The sequence below is a fragment of the Leptonychotes weddellii genome, chromosome 2, assembly GCF_054177405.1.
Source record: "Leptonychotes weddellii isolate Sample4059 chromosome 2, ASM5417740v2, whole genome shotgun sequence".
Taxonomy (NCBI): domain Eukaryota; kingdom Metazoa; phylum Chordata; class Mammalia; order Carnivora; family Phocidae; genus Leptonychotes; species Leptonychotes weddellii.
This window is the reverse complement of record NC_138370.1, coordinates 105,892,372-105,897,923: the sequence shown is the minus strand read 5'-3', so window position 1 is coordinate 105,897,923 and position 5,552 is coordinate 105,892,372. Positions and strand designations below refer to the sequence as shown.

The 5,552-nt window shown below is 38.5% G+C and overlaps 1 pseudogene; it reads right to left on the bottom strand.

The window, feature by feature from the left end:
• Nucleotides 1–24: 24 nt before the first annotated feature.
• On the bottom strand, nucleotides 25–3,994 carry LOC102732464 (DDB1- and CUL4-associated factor 5 pseudogene; annotated as a pseudogene).
• Nucleotides 3,995–5,552: the final 1,558 nt, after the last annotated feature.

The window sequence follows — 5,552 nt, the reverse complement described above, 5'->3', positions numbered from 1 at the left end:
CAAACGTCTCAACAAGGATTTACTTTAACAAAACACACAGGTACGCGATGCCCTGCTCAGGGCCTTCCCATTGAGCTTCTTGGTTTCAAAAGAGTTCTACAGAGCCACCATTGTTAGTGTCCTGTGAGGGGTCCTCCGGGGCCTCTGCCCAAGGGTGCTGCTGTGCTCCTGGCCTGGGCCATCGCTGGGATTTCTAGCAGAAGTCCCCTCTTTGAAAGCATCCTTGCTGCGACCTTCACGGGCGGGTCCTGGTTCCTCTGGCCTCCGGGCGTGCTGAGACAGGCTTCCTTACTAGAAGAAGGGGCTGGGTCGTCCCTGTGGCTGGTTCCCGCTCGCCCTTCATCGGCCTCCCCAGACACGAGAGAGTGCTCTCCATCTTTGTTTTTGGAGTAGGAGATAGAGGAGTAGTGGAGCCACTTGTAAGGTTTATAAATCTTTCCTTTGACCTAGTCTATGCCACAAGTTGGTGATGCCCGGCCGAATCTCCAGCATGGAAGTGCTCCGCTCAGGGCAAGAGGGGGGAGAGGAGGAGAGGTCATCCACTTTGATGTGGGGGTAATCATAGTTGTCTTCTCGGCTTGCTTGTGGGGTGGGCCTCTCTTCTCGGGGGTGCCTTCTGCAGGCGCTGTCAGGTATTTTGCAGCTGCATGGCTGGTGCTCATTCAGCTCCTCATCCTGAGAGCTGCTGCAGCTTCTGATGCTGCTGGACTCGTCTTCAGGGCTGGAAGACTGTGGCCGGTGAGGGATATCTATGTCCAGCTCCACCTCACTGCGTTCGCTTCAGAATCGACTTGTTGGAAAGGGCCAGGAGGCGTTTGTCCTGGTAGCACCCCAGAGCAGACAGGTGCTGCTGGTGAGACGCTGCCTCCTCACACGTGGGCGGTGGTGGAGGTGATGCCCCTGAGCTGGCGGCGGTGACCCGTAGGGGGTCCCGGGTGGAAGGCGCTGTCAGCATTCTCATCCACTGTGGGCGGAGGGGAGGGGGAAGCGAGGCTGAGCACTTGGAGTTGATGGAGTCCGAGCGCTCACTGACCCCACCTGCGGCTGGAGGATCCTGCTGTCGCTGGGGTCACTGTCAGAGTCAGAGCTCCAGCCCTCCATCTCGGGGCACACCAGGGGGTCAAAGAAGGCCATCATCCGGGGGTTGTCCTGCACAGACTGGTTGGTGTAGTCCCGTGACAGGCCCACACATTTAAAAAAAAATTTTTCTTTTTAAATGAGATATAACTGGCATATAAAATTGTTAGTTTCGTTTCTTTTTTTTTTAAAGATTTTATTTATTTATTTGAGAGAGAGAGAGCAGGAGACGGGGGAGGGTCAGAGGGAGAAGCAGGCTCCCTGCCCAGCAGGGAGCCCGATGCGGGACTCGATCCTGGGACTCCAGGATCATGACCTGAGCCGAAGGCAGTCGCTTAACCAACTGAGCCACCCAGGCACCTGTTAGTTTCGTTTCTTAACCAACGGTGGAACACAGAAAAGTGGTGGTGGAAGTTGGAGTGGAGAGTGGCCCCCTGGTAGTGAGGGAAGGGTATTTTACCACCGATATGTTCAGAATTGCTAGCTCATTGTGGTAATAAAAAGTCAACTGGCTTTTAGTGGGTTTGATTATTGTTTTTCAAATGTTCTACAATATACATTCTTATTGCTTGCATGTTCCTAACTGTTCCTACCACACCACAGCTTGGTATACAAGGAACAAGGAAGATGTTTTAAAAAGAGAAGAAAGCCTAGCCAGTGCACCAAAAACCTTTAGAGAAAAAAGCCTAAATTATCATCACATTCCTCTTTATTTTATCAAATTTGTATTAAATTATACAGTAATAAATGCTCATTGATATAAATGAAACAGCTGTATTTTTAATAGTTAATAAACCACTGAGCCTTCCCTTAGCTGGAAACAAAAAATAACTTTTTCTTATGGGTCCACCTATACTTTTTCTCTTTGCTCAAATAACTAAACATATTTGTCTCATACAAATAAATGGCATTATATGATATACAGAATTCTTTAACTTACTTTTTTATTTAATAATATATTGCAGTATCTCTACAAGTCAATTCATATAGCATTAATTTTCTCCCTTAATTGCCTAGTGCCATACAAGGCACATAATGAGTCTTCAGTAAACATTTGTTGAATCAATGAATGTATGAATAAATATATTGAATTAAATTTATAATCTGGTAAATATATGCATGATGTTCAGTCCTATACAGAGCTGTGGCATATTTCTCATATATATGCAGGTCTTGTTTTGTATCTGCAACGAACTTGTACAGTTTTATTCTCTGGTATACTTCTTTTTATTTGAGATATTATAGTGTAGTTTTTTCGTGGGTAATGAAAATTTCCTAATTTGTTATTTTCAATCTAAAGAATTTTTATATATATATCTTGTTCTAGTCACTTTGCAATATTCTCTTACTAATGCTAATGTTTTAAGCACTGTTTCTTGTTTTCTTTTTTCCATACACTCATGTCATTTCTCTCACTTTAATATTTGCTCTGCATATTTCGTTATTTTTCTATACTGCATTATATAAAACCTCCGGAACAGGGGCATCTGGGTGGTGCGGTTGGTTGAGTGTCAGACTCTTGGTTTCAGTTCAGGTCCTGTCTGGGGGTCCTGGCACCGAGCCCCATGTCAGGCTCCATGCTCAGTGTGGAGTCCACTTGAGACTCTCCCTCTCCCTCTGCCCCTGGCCCTGCCCCACCACCCCCTCAAATAAATAAATAAATCTTTGAAAAAGACTCTCTGGAGCAAAGTTGAATGATAGTTGGTATCACTGTCTTCATCCTGGTTTTGGGATAAAACTAATGTTTAATATTTAATGTTATGCTTGCTATCAGGATTTTCTATACAGTTTTAAAATTATTTTACTGTACTATCAAATCCTATTTTAGTTCAGCTTTTTATTTGGAAAGGTCCTTAAATTTTGAAAACAATTATGCAGTATCTTTTAATGTAATTACAATGTTTTTATATTTTAATTTGTTGATGAAAATAATTACATTGAAATACTTTCTACTGTTGAGCCATTTTTTTCATTCCAGGAATGAACTCTACTTAGTGATAAATATCATTCTTTTAATTTCTTGATTCAGTAAATATTTATTGATCACCTAGTAGACACCTGACACTCTTTCAAGTGACATTTCCAAATCCAAATGGAGATATCAAAAAGGCAGTTGGATACATGTTGTGGAGTTTGGGGAGAGAACTAGAACCCGGTTGAAGATATAATTTGGGAATTACAAGCATATAAGTGGTATAGATTTATAGTGAGATTAGTGATTAAAAAGAAAAGGTCCTGCAAATACATCATGGGCACCCCAACATATGACAACAGGTTGATGAGAAGGAATTAGTATACGAGACCTAGAAGAAGCAGCCAGTAAGATAAAAGGAAAACAAAGAAAGTTTGATATCCCAGTAGTTATGATCTATTCTGTTAAATCTGGCTAGGAAGTTAGGTTTATTTTCAGTTTGTGTCTTAGTAATGTCCATGACTGTTTTCTCAAACTACAAAAGCACATAAGCCTATATATCATCAGGGAACAACTTGTAACAATTTCAAGGTCCCTGTACTTGGATTGTATAGTTATAGTCTTCCGTAGTTGTTCACTGGCTGTCTCTCTGAATGTACATGTGAGTGTATGTGTGTGTATAAGCCCTCATTATATATTAACTAACATGGTTTTGTCATTATTATTTTATTTTTATATAAATTGCTATTATTTCTATTTACTTATATAAGTCACATTTGTTCTCTGGCATATGGGTCATTTATAATGACAACTTATTTTGGATAACAGTTTCCCATCTTCAGCTCTGACCTCCTAATTGCCTGAGTGGATGTCATCAGTTCTAGGAATTTACCAATCACAATTTTCCTAGGTATATCTATAACAAAAATTACTGTATCATTATAATCTACCTTCAATCATCAAGGGTTCTTTATGATTCTGTTTGTCTTCTTGTTTAATGTTCATAACCTCCTCCTTTATTATCAGCATTATTTAATGTTATTTCTCTGCATCCTTTTGAAAAATCTTATATATAGTTTATAGAGATCCAATAGATATTTTTAAATCACTTACTATTTTGTAAGAACAGATACTTTGAGTAAATAAAGGTAATTGGACACAGATATGACTTATAAAGAATATATAGCCTAATAAAAGAGATTGGAGCTATCACATAACCAATATTAACACAAAGTAGGAATTAATATGTTTCTGATATAGAGGATAAAGATAAACAAAATTCAAAGGAAGAGGTCAGTATTTCTGCTTTGAGTGACTGACAAGTCCACATTTAAACTGGGCTTTGAAACATAAATTGATTTTGTAAATGTAGAGATGATTAAGTGATACTCAGAAAGTGAACAGAACAAGTAAACAAAGTGAGAATACTGGGTCAAGTGATATGGAAAATAGCAAGTACTTTTCTTAAGCTAAAATTTATGAATATGAAATGAACGAATAGGAAGTACTCTTTGAAAAGTACATTTGGACCAGGAAATGGAAGGCTCTGGAGTAAGTGAAGACTATTTTTTTTTTCTTTTTTTTTTTACTTTATTATGTTATGTTAATCACCATACATTACATCATTAGTTTTTGGTGTAGTGTTCCATGATTCATTGTTTGCATATAACACCCAGTGCTCCATTCAGTACATGCCCTCTTTAATACCCATCACTGGGCTAACCCATCCCCCCACCCCCCTCCCCTATAGAACCCTCAGTTTGTTTCTCAGAGTCCATAGTCTCTCATGGTTCATTTCCCCCACCGAAGACTATTTTTTACAGTGATCTGGTCAGACTTTTGCTTCAGGTAGGTTAGCATGACATAAATTTGAGATATGAATTGGAAAAATTAATAGCAGAGGATTGCTATAATTTTCCCATGATAATTTCAATGACTTTCAATTAACAAGGTAAGATTTGTTTTTATTTTGGGTCCGATTTTGTCCTGAGTCCTACTAAAGTATTTCAACTTTGTCTCCAAACTATGTAGATTATTAGTTTGTTAAATGCCACTTTCCATTATTTTTGCACTCACTTTGTTATAGATTAATTTTAGTAAAGCTAAATAACGTGATGAATTTACTAGGTTTTCTCTCAACTAAGATGTTCAATTTAATTATGATACTATTATTATTACCTAATAATTCAAAGAGCTGATAACAACCAAGATAACTGTAACACAATGATAAGGAAGAGCTTGCCATACTAGACCTCTAGCCTAATTAAAATTGCTAATTTATTAAATTGACTGACAACTATCCCAATGGTAAGCATAAAATGGAGCTTAGGAAACAAGCCAGATATAGGTAAACTTGGTATATAAAAGGTAAGACATTATTAATAGAGAATGGATGCTAAGACAATTGTTTATCCACATTAAATGTAATTGGATCCCTACAACAATGGCATACAAACACATTCTCACAAATAGAAGATTTGTCAAATATCTAAATGTAAAACAAAAACTTTGAAACTATTAAGATATATAATTTAAGGATAGGAGATGATTATTTAAACAACAA